The sequence below is a fragment of the Canis aureus genome, chromosome 34, assembly GCF_053574225.1.
Source record: "Canis aureus isolate CA01 chromosome 34, VMU_Caureus_v.1.0, whole genome shotgun sequence".
Classification (NCBI taxonomy): domain Eukaryota; kingdom Metazoa; phylum Chordata; class Mammalia; order Carnivora; family Canidae; genus Canis; species Canis aureus.
This window is the reverse complement of record NC_135644.1, coordinates 10343464-10368201: the sequence shown is the minus strand read 5'-3', so window position 1 is coordinate 10368201 and position 24738 is coordinate 10343464. Positions and strand designations below refer to the sequence as shown.

Genomic DNA, 24738 nt, shown 5'->3' with positions numbered 1-24738 from the left:
ATTTATTCATTCATGAGAGACACACAGAGAGAGGCAGAGACACAGGCAGAGGGAGAAGCAGGCTCCCTGTGGGGAGCCCTATGCAGGACTCGATCCCAGGACCCCGGGATCATGCCCTGGGCTGAAGGCAGATGTTCAACCACTGAGCCACCCAGGCACCCCTACATGATTTATTTCTACATTTTCATAGGGAATTAAATCTAGGCAGGGCTATCCTGTCTTTAGGCACACCTACACACATAGAGCAATTCTCACCATAAGGCCCCTCCCCACAAATGCCGTTGGTGCTTACACAAGTATCACACTCGCTGATTGATCTATTTACCAAACACTCTGAGAAAATATACACACTGAATGAAACGTGATAGGACTGTATTACCCATGCCATGGACAGTAGCTTACCAAATCTTAGATAACAGCTACCCATTAGAGGACAATCTGGTAGAAACTTCATCAGGGAAACGTTGCCCACAGAGCCGCATTCTAGAACTCTTACACTGTAGCTATGGTGGTAGGGGGTGTCGATCCCCGAGAGAGTGGCAGTGTATCAGGGCGCTACAAGGAAGTAACCACTTTCCGTCGCCACAAAACGGGGTGGTGGCTTAGCATTCCACCCTCCAACATAGAGTCCCAACTACACTCATCAGATACTTATCGAACATCTACCAAACACTGATTACACATCTTTTCATGGAGAAGGCCGGGAACCATTTTCCAAGTTGCCAAACTGTACAAAAGGATAAAAAAAAAAAAAAGCTGTCAGTGATGCTTTGCTACAGGCGGGCCTTGCTCGTCCCACGGAGGCCGGGCCTAAAGCCTTCCCATTTCCCGGGTAGCCATACCTGCTTGACCAGGCCTGGGTTATTTGGTGGTGGGGCGCGCGGAGTGCCACGTGAATAAATGCATTGTCTATTATATCCAGGTTTCACTCTGTGTGAAATAAAGAAATGGAGACATTTTTCATGAAAGGAGTTATTCACTTGCTCATGGTCCAATGAGACTTGGGGAATGTCTGCTCTCTGACTCTCCTTTCTGGTGAAAAGTCAAGAAAATGCATGTGGGAAGATTACAGTCTGAATTAATCCTGGGACTCGCTTCAGCGCCGCTCCCTCGTCCAACCCACTGGTTTCCCAGCCAAGTGGCGCTCCTTGGCCTCCCCTGGAGGTGAGGGTTCCCCCGGTGGTTCTGACCCACTTCTCAGCTCCCGGAAGTGACAGGTTGGTGGCCTCTGGTGCCCAGAGTTTCCAGATGCCCCCCAAGGCACCGCGGAAGGGGGGTAGGGCGCGGCCTGTGGCCTGTGCGGAGCTGGGGAGGCAGGGGTGGAGGAGCAGAACTGTGGCCAGGAGGAAATAAGAGCAAATTCCTCCCCAACGGTCTGCCAGGAAATGACAGAGTAGCGGCCTCACACGGCCCCACCGGGCCTGGGCTCGGAGCGGGGCAGGCCGGCCGGAGGCAGAAGGCCTTCCAATCACAGAGCCGTGCCAGAGCGCAGTAGGTGAGGATGATGAAATAATAAAGCATTTCCCGTGTGTGTTTTTCATTAGGCCTGTTTTGTTTTTCTTCCAAGTGCTGGGGAAACAGAACAGAAGCCCCGCTTCAGCCAGCACCACAGCGGCCGCCTCCCCTGGGAGCAGCAGCTGCGCAAATAGGAGGGGAGCCCTCTGTGGAATTGGTCCCAACACCTTCCTAATGGAAATAATGATTTGCAAAGCCCTCTTTATACCCTCTGCTACGTAATTAGTAGCCCAAAGAGCGAAAGATTAAAAACGCTGCTCCTGCTCCCCGCATTTTTGAAAATTTGGCAAAACATTAAATGTTCTGTTCTGAGGGCCAAACAGGTAGAGGGCTTTGTATGGGCCCCGCCCGGGCGGGTGGGCGGCTCCTGGAATCACTCAACACTTATTACGTAGAAATTAACTGGCTCCATGTCAATTAGTGGGAATTTGTTAACAGACGTACCTGAAGGGACCCACCCCTCGCCCAGTTTGGTAGTTTTTGTGGAAAGTATCTAGATGCCCGTCATCCAAGCTAACGTGCACAGTGTTAAGCGCCACAAGTGTGTCAGCCTCCTTGACGGGGTGTGTGGGTGTGTGTGGGTGTGTGTGTGGGGCTGTGTGCTCACACACGTGTGTTCAGGGCCAGGGCTAAACATCAATTTTTACCCATCTCCAGAGAAGATAGTTAAGAGGAAGCTCAAAAGGAGGCTGGCTGGGAACATTCTCTCCAGCCCTGAGAAATAACCAATCCAAAATGCCTGTTGTTAAATGGGTCATAAAAGCCCTGGGAAATCAGAGTTTGAGTTCGGTTTTGGGAGTGGCGGCTGCGGCCTGCGTGCTAGATCAACCTGCGATCGTCACTGAGCCCCGAGACCCAAAGAATCCCTGCGATAACCCTGGACACTTTGAACCTGGAAATCTCCCTTGTGTATCTTTTTTGAAGTAACTGCCCCCTCCACTCCATCCCCGTCCTGCGTAGCCCTTGCAAAATAAACTGCGTGATAAATAAAATAAGGACTCATTTTATTAAATATCTAGGAGAAGCGCTCGGGTGACCTGAAAATGTAATTAAACCTCCAAATAAGCAGATTACTGGCTGAAAAGCGAGATTGATAGATGAACCCCTTCAGCTACAAGGGATTGCTTAATGGACTGAACAACAATCTTGGACTCCTTCCACCTTGGAATCACAGGTCCAGAGCCAGGCAGGCTCCACTCCACCATTTCCCTTCCTAAGATCAATGGAGACGAGGGCCCCGAGGTGAGACCCCAGGCCACGGGCAGACACACAGGTGGGTGACCCTCCTTGCGAAGAGCCAAAGACACCCAGAGTTTCCAGGGCTCCTCCCGACTCACTACTGAAAACACCAAAAGAACTTCCTAGTCTCCAAGGATGAAATTTAGTTCTGGCTTTTTAAAAGGAAGGTATTAATTGCAAAATGAAGAGCTGAAAATGAACTGAAAGCCTCAGGAGGACAAAAGAAGCTAAAATCATGAAAACTCGACCTGTTGGCATTGCTCTCACACCACCCCTCCCAAAACAGCGGCCTGATGCTACCTTCCTCGGTGGCAAGTGTGACACACTCTCTGCCTCTGAGCATTCTGACCTCTTTTATGTTTTTCTTTTCAACAAAGTGGTCTTGGGGAAATTTTGGTAGTTTAAATTTTGGCCCCAGTTCTATGAAGTTGATATATTCCAGGTTTAAATATTTGGAACATTTCAGATTTATCATCTTGCTTTTCTGCTTTGTTTAATTTATAAAGCGAAATTAAAGGAGCTGTTCCCCGTAGCGCCGTGTGCCACCTCCAGAAATTGACAATGTCAAAACATAATGTCTTTGCTTTGCTTCTGATAGGGGTTCGGTGACCCACCTGACCCCCGCAATTTATCACGAGGTAGGACCCACAGCTCGGCCTCCGCAGACTGACCAGTCGCAGCCACCCTCGTTGGCGGCTCTTGGACAGCCAGGCCTCTGCCGTCAGGGCAAGACCAGTCCTTGATCTAGCACATTCCTTCCCAGTATGAGGAGGTCCACAACACTGACTGGACGCAACAAGCCAGAGAAGATAACCTAATGGATCCCCCCTGGACGAAAACCCCATCCTCCAATTTACTTTTGCAGAACAACGGCATCGCTGCCCCTCAAGCTACAAAAGGCTGAATTCTGTCCTCTTCTCACTGTTAGAAGAGAGCAAGGGTGGAGTCCTTATCTCCACCTAAAGCTGTGAAAGACACATGCTGGAGGTCATGACCCCTTTAGCGAGTGAATAAACTGTAGTTTACTTCTTGGGGATGACATGCAGTGTGAAAAAAATAGATCGAAGACATACAGGCCATTGAGTCACGTACTCAACCTGGACTAGAGAAAGGGATTCCTTTGATGCTGAAGTCAGTTTAACCCTCCTGGAGCTCATCATCAGTAGGATGAGTATTTTTCTGGAGCACCTCAACCTTTATGGATTGGAGTAACTCAGCCTTCATTTAGCTCCCCACGTACCCCTCTTATTCACCTTGGTTCTATGTTCTTTTGTTCTTAATCTTATTCCATTATGAACCATGGGGGAATGACCTGGGTCTGGAGTTAACTTAAGAATGATCAATTTCCAGAGTAGGTGCAAGAATCTGTGATCTTCAGTAAGAATTCCAGAACATGTACAGAATGTCCTAATGTCCCAATGTAGACCCAGCAAGGTTGGTGGTGAAGTTACCCTTAAAAATAAACGACTGAAGAAACCAAGAACTAGCCAAATAAAGAGTCTTTGGTTTCCTATGAATTAGTTGAAAGGCCACTCAAAATGGAGCCTTCAGAGTGAAGAGACTCCGCATGCTGCATAGATCATTTACAATATTCTTCCCTTACAACCACATTCATATAAGCCTAGTAAATAGGCCAGAGACAAATGAAATTTGGAGAAAGAGTAATTCCTATGTTTTCTTGGGCTTATTTCTCAAAGTTTGGCAAATAATCAACATTTAATACTGTGAGCACATGAACAACTTGGCATTTGAGCACCTACAATTACATGCGACTCTCTTGAAGGGGTGTTCACCTGAGAGTACAGTAAGTGAAAGTGTGTACCACTGACTTGGAGTCTAGTCTAGATTTCTATTGTTCTTATGACATCAGGCTTATGCATCGACTACACTGATTTTTCAACAGCCTGAGAGGTGAGTATCATGGTCTGGCCCGTAGGCTCAGGAACGAGCCTGCGTGGACCTGAATCCCAGCTCTACTACTTGTTAACTGGTATCTCCTTGGAAAGTAATAGCCTTTCTGTGCCTCTGTTTTCTCATCTATAAAAGAAGATTAGGAAGATTAGGATCATAACTTAACCTCAGGAAGTCATAAGGATTAAAAGATTAATGTAGATAAGCTTAGCTTGCTGTTGGGCACATAGGAAGCGTGCTTCTGAAAGCCTCAGCTATTACTGTTACTATCTCAAGACACCAGGTTCCATTCTCCACCGCCCAGGAGGGAGTTCAAGAGAGGTCCTTTCAAGCAGCAGGAGCTGGAGCAGCGACTGTGGGTAGCATGCGTTGAGACTTTGGAAGGCTCCTCTTGACCTGCACTCTCTTGCAGAGTCCCCTCCTCATGGTAACTGCCCAGTTCAGCTTCCAAAAACTTCTCTGTTCTTCCCTCTCTGACCAAGATCCATTCACCTTCTTTCCACTCTCAGCTGTTTTGGTTTTCTTCGAACATCCTTGTGTTCACGCAGATGTAGAGCCAGTAAGGCTCTTTGCTTCTCCAAGTCTGCACCTCTCACTGTTACCCTGCCCTGTCCATTATTCCTACTACAAAAAAATCCTCCTGGGAAGGCAGAAGGGGAAGAAAGACTGAATAATTATACTCTTAAAATTTTTACCTCTGTCAGAATAAATAACTTTCTAAAATAAGTGGAAATGATCCTATGAATCTTTCTAATCTGAAGACAATGCCTGGAGTCTCCTCATTGGCATATATTGCACTGGCAAATTTATTTTTTTAAATATACTACTTGCTGTCAAGCACACTGGCAGCATGATAGAATTATTACTTTATTATTATTTGTTGTTTTTAAATTACAATAGCAATCTACATTAAGAAACCTACCAAAGCCTGTATTTTTCTTTTTACTGAACCATCAGAATGGATTGAAATTAATTTCAAATCATTTCTTAAAAAGAACATTCAGTGTTTCCTTATTGTTCACCATTTGGCTGACAAAGACAAATTCTATTTTGAAATATTATGTGACATTACCTGATACTGTTTTCCTATAAATAAAAAAAATTACACCTATTTTTCTGTTTAATGAACTAAGATAACTGAAGGCTATGGCACTCAATACATCTTGTGGCTTTTATGCTATTGCCCAATTTTGCATGATTTATAATTTACAACCCAAATGGAGAAGGCAGGGGTGGGCATGAATGGAAATTGCAAACCTCTTGGGCAGTACTTTTGAGTGTAGAGGCTTGATAATAATTAAGATGAGAGGTTCCAAGTTCTTCTCCAGATGTGCATCAAACTGACAGCAAAGACAGGTTTGCTCCACCTCCATCACTACTAAAGAGGAAAAGTCTACAAAATCATCTAAGGCTGGTAAAGTTGGCATTTGCTGCCCTGTCCCCACTGCTTCCTTTCAATTTCCATCCTTCTCTAAACAGCATCCCAGATTCCTATCTCCTGTGTCTCCCCTGCACCCCTCTTCTCATAATGGTCGTGATGGCTAGCTGCCCACCAAAACTTTGTGCTCCCCTTCCCATAACGCTCTGGAAAATGGCTGCCCAGGGTCTGCAATTCCTAGCCCCCCCATGCATCTGGGCAGGGCCATGGTCTAGTCCTCATCAATGGTCTGGGGGCACTGTGCTATGTCCATTCTTGGCCAAAGTGCTCATTAAGCCTTCTTCTTGTTCTCTCTTCCCTCTTCTGCCACTGAAAGTAGAGGACTGGAGCCCTTAGGATTCTAGAAGCAAAATGTGGAAGGAGTGTGCATTTCTAATGTTCCATATGGAGCAAAGCTGTCCATCCACCAAGATGATTGTCTGGGATGTTACACGAAAAAGAAATAAGCAGCTGTTGTGTTAAACCACTGAAATGTTATGGTTTGTCTGGGCAGCAAGCATTACCCTAAATTAGATCATAAACTTTGGTTCCTGTTTCATTCTAATGCCCAGGGGTAAGTTAGGAGATTATAATTTCTCTTTCTCCAGCCAGAAGGATTTGTATTTTACTTGTGGGGAACTGTCCACCCGTCTCCCCTGCAGAGGACACTATGTGCATGGCTGTACACACTGAGGACATGGGTTTGACTCTGCCCCGTCAGCGTGACGAGCAGAAAATGGTGAAAGTTGGAGTCAGAGTTCCTGGGTCCGAGTTCTAACAACTTAATGTTTAGCTGGTCCTGAGCAGGTCACTTCCTGAACCAGAATTTTCTCATCAGAAAAATGAGAGGGGAGGGTATATTATCATTGTCATCTTTAAGACTTTGGAACCTCACAGTTCCTGGTTTGTGATCTACAAGATCTTGACAAACTCTTTACCCTGTTTTAAGCTGTGGTTTTCTCATCAGCAAAATGCAGATAAGAGTATCTTTCCTGGGGCACCTGGGTAGCTCAGTGGTTGAGTGTCTGCCTTTGGCTCAGGGTGTGGTCCCAGGGTCCCAGGATCGAGTTCCACATCAGGCTTCCTGTAGGGAGCCTGCTTCTCCCTCTGCCTGTGTCTCTGCCTCTCTCTGTGTCTCTCATGAATAAATATAAAATAGTAAAAAAAAAAAAAAAAAAAAAGAATATCTTTCTCATAGGCTTGTTGACTCACTCATTCTTATTCATTCATTCACTCATTCGTTCATTCATTCATCCGTTCATTCATTCATCTGTTCATTCATTCATTCATTCAAAAAGTGTGTACGGAGATCCTAGGTTGTGCCAAGCAAATTTCTCAACGTGTTTACAGGGGATACAGCTGTGAACAAGACAAGGTCCTGCCCTTACAAAGCTTATATTTGAATATGGCAGGTAATAATGAATAGACCTGTACTCAGCTAGTGTGGTCAGGATGAAACAAGCTAGTATCTACAAATTGCTCACGCAGTGGCTAAGAAATGGAAGCTATTTCTAGTGCTAACTACAAATGTGAAAACGTGTAGAATAGTAACTCCAACAGCATCCAATATGGCCCTTGTGAGGATTAGACGAAGCACGTGTTTGTAAGTTATGTATGGTTGTCTACTTGATGATTAGGAAGCAAATATAAAGAATATGTTGAGGTCCCTTTCACCATTTCAATGAGGTTGGGCTATTTTCTGGTGGTAGCAGTTGTTTACATCTGGAGAACAGAAAAACCACAGTTACAATCTATCCCTGATCCTCCCGTGCCAATCTGAGTAATTATGCTGAAGAGCTGTGGAGGGAATATATCTGCCCTCAGGTAGAAATTATTTAGCTTTGGTTAAACTTGAATGAGAGAAACCAGACACCCTCAAATGGCCTTTATGGTCTGTCATTGGCACAAAGGAGAAGACAAGTCGCTGGGACCGGGATAGCAGATCTACCTGCCTTGCACCGGTGTTCACCTGCTGGAGAGCAGCCCTTAAACACCCCTGGCATGGAATAACTTTTTGCACTGGCCCTGGGTAAAAAATATATAAACAGGACGGAGAGTGTGCAAGGCATACAGAATAAAATATGTGCAAGGCACACTCTTTTTGGAATTCTTACCATGTGATTTTCTTACAAATAGGTAACCAGAGCATATTGTTAGCTAATGGTTTGAGTTGCGTAGTAGGATGACTATAAAATTTATCATCCAATCTGGGACACTTTTGAAAGGGAAAGGGGGCAGTATTAATAATTATATCAAGACAGCAGGAATAAATCGGGACTGTCCCGGGGGCAAAACAGGACACATGTTCACACTGGGCACAGATTCTTAGGAATATAGTTTTTATTGATTTTTAATGTTCATGTTTCTGTTGGAGAAGGACAGGACTGTGTTTATAAAAATGTCTCAGCAGTAACAATATGTATTTCTTTGTAACCATAACAGCAATGTACCATATGGTTGGAATCCTCTCTGCATTATGTGAAAGCACTTGTCCTGGGTCTTATGGGGGCTATAGAGTTGTCCAAGGCATGACTCCAGGCCTCAAGGGACTTGTATTTTAGCAAAAGAGAGAAGCCATGTACAGTCAACCTCAAGTCAGAGTATGATGATACTGTGAGACAAGGGCAGGGGATTGTGGGGCTCAGAGCTGGCGTATGTGACTTCTACAAGGGAATCCAAGAAGGCTGCATGGAGGAAATGGCACTTGAGTTGGCCTTTCAGTTTGGGCAAGATGAAGCTGGTGCAGAACCAGAATGATGGTCCACGTGGTGGGAGCAATAGACAAAGGCTCATAGAACAAAAACCCTGGTTGAGATAAGGGGGAAATGAGCAGTTGAGTTAGATAAAGGTGTCTGAGGATGAGAATGAACTTGTAATGTGAGTCTGGCCCAGATGGTGGAGAGTCAAGAATGCAGGATCTTTGCTTGTAAAGGGTTGGGACTGCTTCTCATCCCTGGATTTCAGAGCAGAGGTGAGGAGGTCTGTGCTACACAGCCCAAGGCCAGTCTTATGCCCAAGTAGACTATAAGGCCAGGTTTTCAGGACAGTACCCATCCCAGTAGGACTAAGGACTAATTTTTAAACCCCAGACATGACATTAAAAGCAGATCCATTTTGTTCTAAATGGATTGGCCTTTACACAGGGATGCAAACATCTTGAGTGCGGGACAAAATACAAGAAAGCCTTTTGATCCTTTGGATCCTGCAAAGACTTAGTGCGGAGGAAGGGCAAGTTCCAATCTAAGAGGGGATTTAATGGTCACAGTTTCCAATTGCTCACTACATGCAGGGATTAGCACATTATATTGGCAGAGAAGGGTATGGACAGAATATTCTCAATAAGGTCCTCTGGAAAGTGGGTTGGAAGACACATAGGCCTCAAAAAAGAGGCCTCAAAGAGAGGAACCAAAACAGCAGCGAAGTGGCAATGTTCTGTAGCCCTGGGCATTTGCAGAATGGTGGCTACGGTGCCCTCTCTCTTATGGGACTGGGTGTGCATGGTCCTAACTCCGGGAGTGGCCAGGTATCTAAAACTGTCCTGAAAACAGACTCGGAGACGATGACTTGCAGGCAGGAAGTTCATTGGGGCATGTCCGTAGATGAACGGCCCAGCATAGCAGGATTGGGTAGAAGGAGGAGTTGAACAGTGATGTGGTCACAACAAAGGCCTCTGTGGATCTCCTGAGGAGCTCTGGCCTGGGATGGCCCTTCACAGTGTCCCACATTGAGGAAAGGGTGTCAAGCCTTTGGGTCCCCTCTCCTTACCTCCATAGATCAGTCATGCATGCAGGGAGCCACAGAGAGGAAGTGTGACCTTGGATGAGAGAACTCTCTTAGTGGACAGCAATGCCAGGAGAGGGACTTAGCTGAGAGCTGGAAGCTTCCAAATCCCCAAGGTCCCAGGGAGTGAGCACTGAGGTCCCAAGGGGGGAATCTGGGCCAGCTACCATGGCATATACTATACCAGGGGTTCTCAAACTTTCATGCACACCAGCAGCATCTAGAGGGCTCATTAAAATGCAGACTCTTGGCTCCATCGCTAGTTTCTGATCCATTAAATCTGGTGTGGGGTGCAAGAATTTGTATTTCTAGTTAGTTTCCAGGCAATGCTGGTGTGAAACATCACTTTAAAAAACCACTGCACTACATCAAGCATTCAGAACCTCCTGCTTAGGCACAGATAGCTCATTATTGCTTGTAAAACATGTAGCTAGGGGATCCCTGGGTGGCGCAGCGGTTTAGCGCCTGCCTTTGGCCCAGGGCGCGATCCTGGAGACCCGGGATCGAATCCCACGTCGGGCTCTCGGTGCATGGAGCCTGCTTCTCTCCCTGCCTCTCTCTCTCTCTCTCTCTGTGACTACCATAAATAATTAAAAAAAAAAAAAAAAACATGTAGCTAACAGGCCCTCAAATGATTTCAAAGTTGAGTCAAGAAACTTTTATCATCTATAAGATCTTGGTTTTCTACTTCTTTACTGACAATTTGGTGGCCAAAAAGAAGCAAGTCCTGTTGCAATGAGCCATTTCTTTGGAGGGCTCTAGGTCTCAGCATCATAAATTATCTCCATTCCCCATAGGCCAGCAGCTGCTATTTGAAATTGTCATTAGCAATTAATTCTCCTACCTTAAGCATAGTCACCTAGAAAAGAGAAAGAATTTGACTGCCTAGTTTATGGTAATTCCTCTCACAACTTTGTCTATGCTATTCCTGCCCGCCCCCCACCCCCCCAATTCTTCTGGGACCTACCTTTGCCCCTGCTTTCTCAGGCAGTCCAATTCAGAGGGAAAGCTCTCATGAAGCTCTGGCCACCGTAACTGGTTGATGGGTGGACATAGGACCCAAATGAATCCATCTGAGGCCTTCCCCAGGACTTCTCTTTGGAGTTAGAGTTAGGAGCCCCTTCCTCTCTGGGAATGAGGAAATTAGCCTGGAGGTGCCAGTGGCATGGCTTTTGAGTAGTGGAGAAGCCTAAGGGCAGTGGGGGAAACAAGACCTCTCTGTCTCCTGAGGAGGAGAGAGACGGAGGTGTGAGGCTGTCATCCCTAGCTACATCTCTGCCCCTCTTGGTTATGGGAGCCCACAAATCCCTCATTTCCTTAGCTAGCTCAAGTTAGGTTTCCACCATTTGCAATCAGATGAATCCCATCTAATGCTCCCTTTAAATGTTTACCATGGGAAACTGAGTACATGGACCCACTCTAGCAACTTCCAAGAAAAGAATATAGGAACCGTATGAGAAGACTCTGGTCAGGTCTGGGTAGCACACTGCAGTAGGAATCCTTTGGAGCTTCGTTTGCTCTGAAAACACTGACAACTTGGATGGTAGTCAAGAAGGGAGACAAGGGATCCCTGGGTGGCACAGCGGTTTGGCGCCTGCCTTTGGCCCAGGGCGCGATCCTGGAGACCCGGGATCGAATCTCACATCGGGCTCCCGGTGCATGGAGCCTGCTTCTCCCTCTGCCTATGTCTCTCCCTCTCTCTCTCTCTCTCTGTGACTATCATAAATAAATAAATAAAAAATAAAAATAAAAAAAGAAGGGAGACAAATACAGACACAAGTGAGCACTTACTATATAACAAGTGTTCTGCTACACGTATAACCTGCTTCATTCAAGTTATATTCCAGTCTGGCATGGTAGGTGACACAGAAAAGGAAAATGAGGTAAAGAGAGGTTAAGTGCATTTCTTAAAGTCATACAACCAGTAAGTGGCAAAGCCATGATTCAGACAAAACCTCTTTGTAACTGCAAGTCACACATATTTAACATTATCCTATATATGACTTGTCCCAAAAGCAGAGGCCACCATAGAGAAGAAGGTACAGGTTATAGTATAGCTGCAAGGAGGCAAAATTTACCCATTTCACAGCTTTGCTGAGGATTATCCCACAGATTGAGATCAGGGACCCTTTCAGTGATCCAGGAGCAATTTTGAGGGGTCGGGCAGTCTCCTAAAAGCCACAAAATCCAAGAATCCGAGTACAGCACTCAAGAATATTAAGTAAAGCATACTGCATTGAGGTCATATTTATATTGAAATTTACAGTTCTATTCTTTTGAATAGACTTCAACCCGAGATGAAATCATGGATTTCATCATTTTTTTGTTGATGCTACCAAGATGTCTCACACATCCACGGCCAAGATACCCCACAGAACTCTTTCAAACAGTAATTCATGCCCCACTAGTCTGAACTCTTCTTATAACTTATACAATGTCTATGCTATACTATATTGCCATAAATATATATATATATATATACTTATTTAGCAAAAAGTTTGAAATTTGTTATTTTATCAATTCCTGGATGTTCCTCTCAAGTAAACAGAATGCAATCTTATAAGAGTAAAGCTTTTTTTTTTTTTTTTTTAAAGTAAAGCTTTTTCAAACAAGGACTCAGCAATTATGAATTTCCTTATGAGGCTTTCACCACTGTGTCCAGTAACCAAGTCTTGAGTATTACAAAAGTTTTATGTTTGGGAGGCATTAATATGTAGGACAGGCCTGTTGTGAATAATAACTTTTTCATGAATGCTTCTTATTGAATTTATTAGTACTCATTTATGTCTCCATTTACAATAAATACAATACCTAATAATACTGAAACCCAATTTCTTTGAAAAGCATTTTGTATTGAGGCTTTTTTTTCCAAGTCTCAAAAGCCTTTTGAGCATCAGTGAATTTGTCAGGCATCACTCGATGTCACTATCCCAATGTCCTGAAATCAAGTAGATGGTTTGTAAATAAATCGTGTCTAAATTAGCTGGGGCAAGTGTTGCCCTAACTTGCCTCATTATAAGATTGACCTCTGAGATTCTGATTCAACAGGCCTTGTTTAGAACTTGGAAAGCTGTGTTTTCAACACGTGTCCTAGTGGATTCTAATATAGGCTGTCCATGGGCCGTACTGTGAGGGGCACAAAATTAGATCATGCCAAAGTTCTGTACTTCCCTTTGCAATGACTCTGTAGTAGGTCCAAATAATATAGTGCTGATAAGAATGATGTATATTTACATCAACCCATATGTGAACATAAGTGTAGTTGACATGTATCATATACTATGATTAGAGGCTTAGAGAAAAATTCCTTTATAAAAAGTTACAATCCCTTCATACAGAGAGAATTTATGGTGATTTTTTTCATTGTTACTCATTTCTTTCAAGGTGAAATTTAATTTTCCATGACAATCATTTCATCAAGTGACACACACTCACAAACACATAATTTTCCTTTGAAAAATTCAATATACTGTTCACCTCCAGGGCCTTTTCTTTGCAGTAGGATGATTTGTATGATTTCACACCTTAGCAGCATTCTTTGAATTCTTATTGATAATTGTGCATGATTTGTTATGAAGAAAAACACACATCAATAGGAGCATTGAGTGCTACAAATTATAAATGTAAACCAAATAAAACTGTTGTCTGTCTCTGCCAGCTTGTCTGGCAAACACATTTTATATACCACTTCTTTGACCTTGAAAATGAGACAAGAATTATTCAATCATTTTGAGATAGGTTTGAATATGGCCTTTGTTCAATTTATTAATTTTGAAACCATAATATTCCAATTAAATAAAAATATTATAAAAGACCACTGCATCTTGCCCTCTACTTTTCAAAGTATACAATTGCTACAGTACAAAGTTATTAATTTCTTTTTGCTAATTCACTGACTCATTTTTTTCCTAACAGCCAATAAGCTCTTGGTTTGTTGCAAAGGTTTAATGAACAAATTTGGGAGCACTGGCGTGTTCTAAGATGAAAGGTTTACAAAACACACCACAAGTCATTTACTAGTAGGCAATATATATTATCATTAGTAATTAAAACTACATTACCCTTGTCAAAATGAATGAAAAAGTGAGTCTTCTGGTGTGGTACTCTTGTATTTTATCATGTTTGTTTCTCATCTGCCTATTGAGGTGCTTTGTGAGATCTCCCATTGCAGTTTCTGTGTAGTCTCGGAGCAATATTAGAGAACAATGTGAAAGAGTATGATAAATTCATCCCTTGTCTATGCACAAGGGACCCACTATGCAAAATCTTATAATCTGAATTGGGTCTCCCCATTGTCATTAGTGAATAAGCAAAGTTCTGCTTTCCTGATCACTTTAGAAAAATATTCTAATTTCTACTCTTTGCTTTCCCCTTCAAATCCTGATACACATATGCCCTCATGGCTCATGAATTTTTTTCCCCCTGAAAGAGATGGTGATGAAATAAAGGCAAAGAGTACAGTAACCAGTCTTGCTTTGTTTATAATCATGGTGCCTTTTTGTTCAACCAACACTTATTCAGTACCTACCCATGTGCCAAACAATAGGGAGAAAAGATTAAATCAATGACAGGTCCTGCCCTCTAAGATTTCACATTCTATTTGGAGAGACCAATGCGTGAACTAAGTAACTGGAATAGAATGTGGCAAATGCAATGATATATACACATGGTCTGCGCACAGGACACACAAGTAACGCACATGCATGGCAGTGCTGAAAGAGCATGTGGAGAGCATCTACTCAGAGGATGTCCATCCATAAGCTTTCATAGTGCAACAACCATTGAGTTGGGACTTGAGCACAAGCAGAAAACAAAGAGCAGAGTACATTGCAACAGGAGGGGATTTTAAGGAGCAAGGCTTGTGGGATTGGGGTGCAGTAGGTCCAGTGAGTTAATGTAAAGAGAATGGGGAAGAGAGAGATCGTGTTGAAGAATGGGACAAGCTGCATGTTGTGGACTGACTTGTGTTCCCTCAAAATTCGTATGCTGAAACCCCAAACCCCAAAGTAACTATATTTGGATATAGGGCTTTTATATAGGTAATTAAGGTTAAATGAGATCATAAAGATGGGGCCCTAATACAAGAGGGCTTATGTCCTTATAAAAAGAAGAGACACCAGAGTTCTCTCTCTCCTTGAGCATTCAAAGAGGTCATGTGAACACATAGTGAGGCTCCTACCACACACTTGCCAAGGAACAAGACTTCAAAATAAAGCCTACTTTGCTGTCACCTTAAGCTTTAACTTCCCAACCACCAGCACTGCGAGAAAATTTCTGTTGCTTAAGCCACTTGGCCCACAGTATTTTGTAATAGCAGCCCAAGCAGTCTAAAAGGGCTTAAGGCAGGATTAAAAGGGCTTTGTATGCAGTGCTAAGGAGTTTGGACTAGAAGTGATAGATGACTACTTAGCAGAGCAGTGTCACAATCAGATTTGGACTTTTGGAAGACTTCTGGGTCAGCAGTGGGAGGGCAACAGGGAGGAAAGTAGACTGAAGGCATGAAATATGCAAAGGACAAAAGCAGAAAGACAATCAAAGTGCACTGTCCTGGAGTTAGGAGGGCCTGTATTTTGGTTCAGCTCCTCCACTACAAGGTGCGTGGCCGGGGGCAGTCACTTCACCTTTCTGGGCCCCTACTTCCACTCCTGCGAAATGAGAAGAGTTGACTCAAGGGTGGTCACTACGGCCTCCTGGTAGAAATCTTTCTTTGTAAACTTTCTTTGTCCCTTCCCTTTATTATGTATGGACCTCATGACTCTCAGAGGCTAGAGCTGATTAGCTCAAAGTGATCACCTGACTCAGACAGACTCAATCTGGCTCCTTCTTCAAAACTTTAGGAACCAAGCCACATGGATAGCAAGATAAGGTTTTGAACTCCTACTCTCGCATCCCACAAACAGCCCCTCTTCTCCCTCGTTCTGAGACCATTCTTTGCTTGGTTCTCCTCGAGTTCTCACATCTATATGCTTAGAGTAAATTTTTTTTCCCCTTTAGACTAGCTTTAGTTTCTGTTACCTACAACCAAAAAAGTATCATCCAACCTACCTACTTTCTAACACTTGATTAGTCTGAGACAAGGGCATGTCACACACTTGTAGGGAGTCTCAGGCCAGCCATGTCCACTCCAGAATGCAGTTTAATCCAGGAGCGGTAGTGGGGTACTATATGATCATGATTCCTCCTCTAAGATTTCTCTACTCATTTTCTGGCATGTCTGAAATTTCCACTCTAGCAGTTACACGTATGGATAAGAATGTATCCTCGGGGTTACTGTCAAAAACAGTCTTGGATGATCAGATTCACTAGTTATTCATCTGCAGGTACCTATAGATACTTTGGAAGTGGGAAGATTCTGAGGATGGAGAGAGGTGGAAAATATCTGGACTAAAAAAGCCAAGATAAGAAGCTTTTGCACAGCAAAGGATACAGTCAACAAAACTAAAAGACAACCTACAGAATGGGAGAAGATATTTGCAAATGACCTATCAGATAAAGGGCTAGTTTCCAAGATCTATAAAGAACTTCTTAAACTCAACACCAAAGAAACAAACAATCCAATCATGAAATGGGCAAAAGACATGAAGAGAAATCCCACAGACGAAGACATAGACATGGCCAACATGCACATGAGAAAATGCTTCGCATTACTTGCCATCAGGGAAATACAAATCAAAACCACAATGAGATACCACCTCACACCAGTGAGAATGGGGAAAATTAACAAGGCAGGAAACCACAAATGTTGGAGAGGATGCGGAGAAAAGGGAACCCTCTTACACTGTTGGTGGGAATGTGAACTGGTGCAGCCACTCTGGAAAACTGTGTGGAGGTTCCTCAAAGAGTTAAAAATAGACCTGCCCTACGACCCAGCAATTGCACTGTTGGGGATTTACCCCAAAGATTCAGATGCAATGAAACGCCGAGACACCTGCACCCCGATGTTTCTAGCAGCAATGTCCACAATAGCCAAACTGTGGAAGGAGCCTCGGTGTCCATCGAAAGATGAATGGATAAAGAAGATGTGGTCTATGTATACAATGGAATATTACTCAGCCATTAGAAACGACAAATACCCATCATTTGTTCGACGTGGATGGAACTGGAGGGTATTATGCTGAGTGAAGTAAGTCAATCGGAGAAGGACAAACAGTGTATGTTCTCATTCATTTGGGGAATATAAATAATAGTGAAAGGGAATATAAGGGAAGGGAGAAGAAATGTGTGGGAAATATCAGAAAGGGAGACATAACGTAAAGACTGCTAACTCTGGGAAACGAACTAGGGGTGGTAGAAGGGGAGGAGGGCGGGGGGTGGGAGTGAATGGGTGACGGGCACTGGGTGTTATTCTGTATGTTGGTAAATTGAACACCAATAAAAAATTAATTTATTTAAAAAAAAAACCTAAAAAAAAAAAAAAAAAGAAAAAGCCAACAGGGCAGAAATGAGATTCTAGGGCTGCGGGTGATAGTCACGGAGTCCAAATGACCTTTGAGGAAGGCTAAGCCTGGACCTCCAGCCAAACCACCCAGTGCACACTTCACCATTTTATTGGAGGTCAACCTTGGGCCTGTCAGAAATTCTGTAAATCTAGCTTGGGTTTTCTCCATGTTCTTCATGTCCTTTCCCAGTCACATGAGTAGGGGACCCGTCAGAGAGCCTACTGAGCAGGTTCTGGGCTGAGTCTTGGGAAGAGCATGTGCTTTAGGCGAGAGATTTGAAACCGGGCGCTGGCTCTGTCACTTACTAACCCCCAGGGCGCTATCCAAGGCACTTAACCTCCTGAACTTCAGTTCCATTTCTCACAGTGTGGCTGTGAGCAGAAGTTAGGTGCCAGAGAGAGATGTTTAGTAAATGTTCACATTGGAAGAAAAGAAAAATATCTACAACTATCAAACGGAGCTCTTTTTCACAGGCAAAAGCTTTCATCAAGATGCTGTTAAATGAATACAAAATGAGAAGGAGTTTGCATAGCACGGATTTGTTAGATTTTATGTTTTGTTACAAACTGTAATTGTAAGAATTCACCTAGGAATAGGCATGCTTTCTCAGAAAACCTTTTGTGCTGCTACAGGATCATTTTTGCCTACTGACATTTAATTGGTTATTTAAGGAAGCTGGCTCTGGCTGGAGCCCCAGAGCATGTGTCAGAACTCATCACCTGCTGGGTACTCTGAAACAGATGGTCGGCCTCTCTGTGCTCTAGCTTCTTCTTCATGTCTGAAAACAAACTCAAGGCCACTGCTCCATCTTACGCATTGTCCATGGGAAATAATAAAGGTGATAACTGACTACTTTCCTGTCAATTGAGTGCTAAGTAATTCAGGTGTATACACATGTTAACTGTAGATGATATGCATGTATTCACTGTATAGTATTTTTAACTAACCTGAGAAATACACGCTCCCTCCTCAGGCCCAAGCTAATTAAGAAGGTATGCATGCCAACAGAAGAGAAAAGCATACTGATTCTGTTCCTTTCACCCATTAACTAGGTTCCCCAAGCAAGAGAGTGGACAGTTTGCAAGCTTCCGTAAGTTTATTTGAATGGCCAAGGGGCTTATCTTTATTTCAAGATAGTCTCTGGGCCATGGATAACCTTAAAATCATGTTCAGCTTGGTGTCTTTGACTTACAATTTTGGTATAATTTTTAAGTGTTAAAGGAATCGTTTATTTGTCAAGTGTGGTTGCAGGCTGGTGATAACAAGCCCCCCCCCCCCCCCCGCCAGGTTCTCTCAGGTGGAGGGACACAGGCACATCCATCTAGAACCTTCAAGGCTCTGCCTGGCACTGGGTTGGTCAGAAACACTAAGGGCAACCACCGTCCAGGCTCTCCAGGGCTGCTGAGCCGGCTGGTGGGCCTGCACTGGTCCTTACCTGAACACAGCTGGGCGTCCGTGTGCACGTCCACAGAAGTGAGTGTCAACACTTCGTGGATCCTCCTTGGAAGAGAGACACAGCCCTGAGTAGCTCATGCCACGTCCGGATGGAGAAGCAGAGTAATGAGTCAGTGATTCTGTGTCTCTCCTGATCCAGTAAAGGTCTTAAGAGTTCGGCAGAACTAGGACTCTCTTCTCAAATGGACCTCAGTACGAATCCTAACTCCGTCACTAGCTCCACCACGACACCCTGTGATCACGAGCAAATTGTCTAATCTTTCGGACCCTGTGCTTCCTTACCGGTAAGATAGATATTTAGGAACAGAGTTGCATGAAATAAAATGCCTGGATCAAATTAAGCGACTCTGTAAATGTTTGTTTTCTCTTTCATTATAAAGCCATTGGATTTATTCAGGATTAGGTACAGTTGCTTAAGTTAGTGTTTTCCACGAAACAAGTGACATTAACCACAGCAAGACATTCTCCCTTAGTGACTGGACAGAGATTCACTGACAGAGACAATGAAAGCATATTTGGGCGATGATCCTTGCCAAGTCTGCTTTGATGTTTTTGTTAGACAAGAGCAAAACCAGATGGGAGTGATGAGATGCCTAAGCTGGGTGCAAAACCATGAGACAGAGGTATGGTTTCCACTAGTGTCTGCCCACCGCAATATTCTGCGCCCTCCCCAAGTTACAGAAGAATCGGGTGCTTCTCTTCAAATCCCACAGATCACAGAGCTCCTATCCAGACCCCATAAGTCCTTTAGCAAAAGCTGACTCAGAGTTAAAAGTGGAACCGGGTCCTGAGCATCTGCTTTGGAGGCCTCAGATAACACTCTGGCTTATCAAGTCTTGATCAGAGGGAATGCCAGAAACACATGGGAAGGTCTTGCCCCTCTGACCTTCCCATCATAATATTTGGAAGCGAGAGGACCAGGGGCGATTTAGGGGGGGCCTGGAAGAGAGGTTAGTGTGCCTCAGTTCAGTTCCACACACATTTATCAAACCCATTCCTAACGCCAGACGTGCCGGGAGCCAGGGTGGAATTAGGAACATCACAGAAACCAGGAGGCATTCAGTCTCTGGAGCCAGGTTGCTCCAGAGCCCCAGCATCTTCATAAATTCACCTTCACACATACGGTTTGCACATTCTGTCCTCTGTACGGGTTATAAACTGACCCAGCAGAACACAGGCATCGTGATTTTGGGTTGTTTAACATGCATGAGCTCACGGTGTCCCAGACATTGTACAGAACTTGATCGCAGTAGTTTAAAATTTGGTTTTGCATCAGATCTGAGACCCCCACGTGCCCAATTTAAAGATAGGTCCAAGGAATATGGTAAACTATGCAGGGGGAGGATGACGTGTGGTAGAAATTCATAATAATCTGAATCGAGGAACTGATGTGAGGATCCAACGGGAGGACTCGTGAAAAGCACCTAATTCAGTGCCTGGCTTCTTGTCATTCCCTTAATTCCAAATAAGCATCATCAAAATTTGTATCAAATCAGTGAAAAGTTGCTCCAAACAGGCCAGCAAGACCAGGAATTCAGTTAGGCAGTAACTGATAAAATTATGGAATCCCTGGGTTAAAAGAGATTGTGAAAGTTCATCTAACTCCTCCTATTGCTAGCCTAGATCTGTCTCTCTTACTGCTAAGCCCAGTTTTCTTACCCTGTCTAAGCAGATTCAGGTTGAAGTCAACTTTTGATTTTACTCTTAATGAGTGCCTATAATCAGAATTCCATCCAGCATTTTTTTTTTTTTTTTTAAACAAGCAGCATGTGCTAGCCAGGGAAAGATGTTTTTCCTCTAACTTCACAGCCAAACTTCAAACAGAAAGCGTCCTCATTGAAAGACTGGCCAGATGCAGGTATATATCTCTGGGAGTTGTCCTGGTTTCTTTTTAAATTAGGCAATGAATATACTTCTTGACATGCACACACAAGATTTGTGGCAAAAACACCTTTCTTTCATGTAACTGATTTTCCTTTAATCCCAACCTTAATGTATATCATTCTTGATGCATAATCTCAAATGGGCTTTGAACTAGCGAATGCTAACTTTGAATAATGAAGAAAGAGATGACAGTTTACTTTATAGCTGGGCTCAGGATACGGGAGGTTGAGGGCCATAGAGGTGTAACTGCTCACCTTTCACCTTGGCACCAGCAGGTAAAGTCCTAGAGGGAAGTGATTAGTAAGAGGTGGCAGCAAGTTAAAACCCCCAGGCTGAGCGCTCCCGACACATTTGCATTCCTTGGTTTGGAAGGCAGTGTTTAAAATAAAAAACCATCACCAAGACAGAAAAACTGCTATAGTTATATCACAGCACACTGAGTTGCAAACCTTTTAATGAAAGCCATAATTCTTCGGTTGTCTCCATCATACTATATTCTCATGCAAAACACTTTAATGCCCGGTGTAAATTACTTTAGACTTTCTTAGCATGTATTGCATTTTTTAATCATGGGTGTTCAGTTCTATTTTCCATTTGGAATCTGGGAGAGCAATATTGAAATGAAGCCAGATGAGTTCCACACCTGCAGCCTCCCCTTCTCTGGTCTCACTCTCTCCCCTATCCCTTCTTCTCCTTCCCCACAACGTCAGTTCCTCGTGCATCCTCAGTTAGAAGCTCTTGTCCAGACAAGGGAACAACTGCAGCCTGTGCCTGAACAGGATGTTATGCAGGGGTCATCAGAAATGCTCCAGCCACCGTGCACCGGGTCCATCTACACGGAGGTGAGGTGCGCCCCACAGAGCCCTAGCCTTCTCACTGTGGTCTAGGTTAGAATGGCCACACAGAATCTTTCCATACTCATCTGCCCTCAGAGACAGACTCCACTGAAGAACATTTTAAATCATCATGTAATATGCGAGGGCCCAGAGTCAATGCACAGAGGGTTGGTGTTGCCTGCAGCAGCCTCTACACCATCGGGGAGGCCATCTCACTGAAACACCAGTTGGACTGAACCTTTCTTGGCACATGCTCTCATCTTCTACTTCTCTCTCAAAGGCAGAATTAATCATTCCTGAGCACTTCCTTAACCTTGCCCATCCGCCTTCATTACGGCAAGCGACACGGTGGCCTAGCGACGGTGCGCGATGTCTTCCTTGGAGAGCTGTAAGCACATCTGGGGTGCAGATTCTTTCAGCTAAGCATTGCAGGGCACAGCACAGGGCTGGTCTGTCATAATAGGTGCTCAGTCAAAGTTTGCTGAATAAATATATGTCTTGTAGAGAAGGATGTCAGATTTATACACTGCTATTTAAATCAAGAGTATTTTCACTTCACAGCCTCCAAATTGTGTAATGAAAGTAGGAAATACTCCGTGCTGGTGATAGAATTCTGTATTCTGTAGTCTGGAAAATATGTAATGATAGTAAAACATTGACTGTGTTTATCCATTTTTAATTCAGGAGGTTGGCATCATGGCTGCATTTGAGAGATTTTTGGGGGGGAGCAGGGAGTGAAAATGTAATATATCCTCTGCAGGATTCCTCCGTTTTTCCCTGATGGAAAAAAAAAATGCAGCTTTCACTTATTTATCTATAAGTTTTGCAAGGTTCTATTTTTTCAGCTGGTTCTTCCTATCCAGGTTCAGGGTCTAAATAGGGGGTTGGTCCAAGGTTAGCTAAAACACTGGATAAAATGAGTGTTGGCATCTGTCCCTGTGACTATTGATTCTGGGGCTATGCCAGGTCCCAGGAGATTGGAAAGATTCCCTATCTGAGGCTACTTGGCTACAAAAACCCTTCCTCCAGCCCTTGCCAACTAAAACACAGTAGGAGCAAATGTTGTGTGGCAACTGGGTATAAACACAACAGTTGGAATGCTTCAGAAAGAAGTCTGAATTTCCTGGTTAAGTGTATTCAATGTTAAAACAACAATAACAGTGTTAAAAACACATTTGGGGATTGTTAGAATGCCTTACCCACTGATTCTCATTATTACTCATTGGATACACTGATGTCTCCGAGAAGTATTTCCTTGGGGGATCATCTTGGAAGCTATGTCTGCAGAGATTTAGGTAAGGTAAAATGGATTCAAATAGGCCCCCAAAGGAGGCAAATGCAACATTGGTTAAACCAACATCTTACCCGTGAGAGTGGAACAGTGAAAGGCAGTGTAGAAGCATGGGTCCTACTCGTGGCGATGGTTCCTACAAGCTCTGAGATCTCAGGTAAAGCCTGTCTCTGGGTCTCCAGTGTGCTCATCTGTAAAGTGGGTAGGTGGCTAATGGAAACTTCTGAAATGCCTTCTAGCATTGAAGCTCAGTGAGCACTGCGGCTCTCCGAACTTGACCAAACGTCCTTAGCCCAGCATGCTTTGTGTCTGAGTAGAGGGCAAAGGCCCTTCGTTTTTAAATCATGGCTGTGGTGTTGGCACAAGAACCGAGAGCCTCATGAATTGTTTACCCAAGGGCTACCTAGTGGGGAAGGACCACTGTTATGGGTTGTATGGCATCCCTTCAAGAAAGAGGTGTTGAAGTTCTAAAACCATGTTCTGAGGAATATCACCTTATTTGGAAACAAGGTCTTTGCAGATTTAAGCAGATTAGGATGAGATCATCAGGGGGCACACTACCTGGATATAACTGGCGTCCTTATAAAATGGGGAAATTGGACACCAATTTAGAAGGAAGATATGTAAAGAGACCCCAGAACAGCCCGAAGACAGAGGCAGAGATTATGTTGCCACAAACCATGGAATGTCCAGGGCTACCAGAAGCTGCGAGAAGCAAGGGAAGACACTTCCCCTGTAGATTTCTGAGGGGGCGTGGCCCTGCCAACACTTGAACCCCAGACTTCTAGCCTCTGGATCTGGGAGACACTGCCTTGCAGCAGCCGTGGAAAAAAGTGCAGAGCCCCTCAAATCTCCCGAGTCCTTGTCTATCTGGCTTCTTCACGGGAGAGAATGGGTATTTTGCCCAGAGTGCGTGTGATTTGACATTTTCCAGATGACCTAGTGGACAAGAGACAAGCAGAGAAGGGGAGAAAGGGGGAAAGAAAGAAATTGGAAGGATAACTTGTTAAGGAAACAGAGAAGTCTGGGACCAGGGCTGGTATTTCACTCGTACGCCTGGAACGGCCTAACCCCTAAAGGATTTCTGTGTGAAGAGCCATTGCCCTGAGCCCTCGGAGTGCTCCATTGCCAAGTCCGCTGCCTCTGCTATCGGGTTGCTCTGTCCCCTCCTGGGTGTCCTCCAGGATTCCCCCCACCACCCCTGAGTCCAGCCAATGGAGGGTTGACTCCTGTCCCTGCAAGCGTTCTCTGGATTCTGCCCCAGGGCTCCCCCTGCCATAGTCCCTTTGGATGGCTCAGTACTCATTGTTCATAACATCATTTCTAATGGGGAACCTTGTGCATTGGGATTGCGGTATTGGACTCCGTGATGATGGGAAAACATGCAAGGGAAGGAGGTCAAACCACAGGTTACTGCGGGGAGTTGAGGAGAAACAGGCTTATGAGAGATCAGAGCAGCAGGAGGGAAGACAGCCAGGAAGCAGGGGCTCTCTGCAGCTACTACTGTACAGTTGGGATATTGCTTCCCCTAAAACTGCCTCTGGCCTTCTGACCCTTTTCCTGGCAACCCACCACTGATCCATGAGTAGCGGAGAGGGGTGGAAAGAAGGAGAAGGAGGAGTAGGGCAAGTAAGGGCCAGAGCAGGTGTCGGGGCAGGTGACCACCTGGTGATGCTAAGCATGGAGGCTCAGGTGAGCTGACAAAGCTTGTTCACAGGAAACTTCTGTGTCAGTCAGTCTGGCAGGCCATAGAGTGGATAGAGACATCACTTCTAACAGCAGCCACCCTCTCATTTCTGCATCCTCACCCACTTAATCCTCACAAGACCTCTAATATTTAGGCATTAACACTAATTCTCATTTTGCAGGCCAGGAATCTTAAATGCAACAAACTTAAGTGATTTACCTAAAGGCCAATGGCCAGTAAAGAATGGAGCCAAGATTCAAAATCATGTGTACTTGCTTCCAATT

At 44.3% G+C, this 24738-nt stretch overlaps 1 long non-coding RNA gene across 11 annotated transcripts in view; it reads right to left on the bottom strand.

The window, feature by feature from the left end:
- LOC144304922 (uncharacterized) overlaps positions 1-24738 on the bottom strand; it is a 368717-nt gene that overhangs the window by 53352 nt on the left and 290627 nt on the right. For 4 of the 11 annotated variants that reach the window (XR_013371921.1, XR_013371920.1, XR_013371923.1 and 1 more), the window contains 3 exons: positions 18737-22253; positions 7709-7804; positions 843-930 (listed from right to left, as the gene is read on the bottom strand). This is a non-coding gene — a long non-coding RNA (uncharacterized LOC144304922). Of the gene's footprint in view, positions 1-402; positions 682-842; positions 931-7708; positions 7805-18736; positions 22254-24738 lie in introns of those variants that run through there. The other 7 variants (XR_013371929.1, XR_013371925.1, XR_013371926.1 and 4 more) reach the window with 6 other exon arrangements.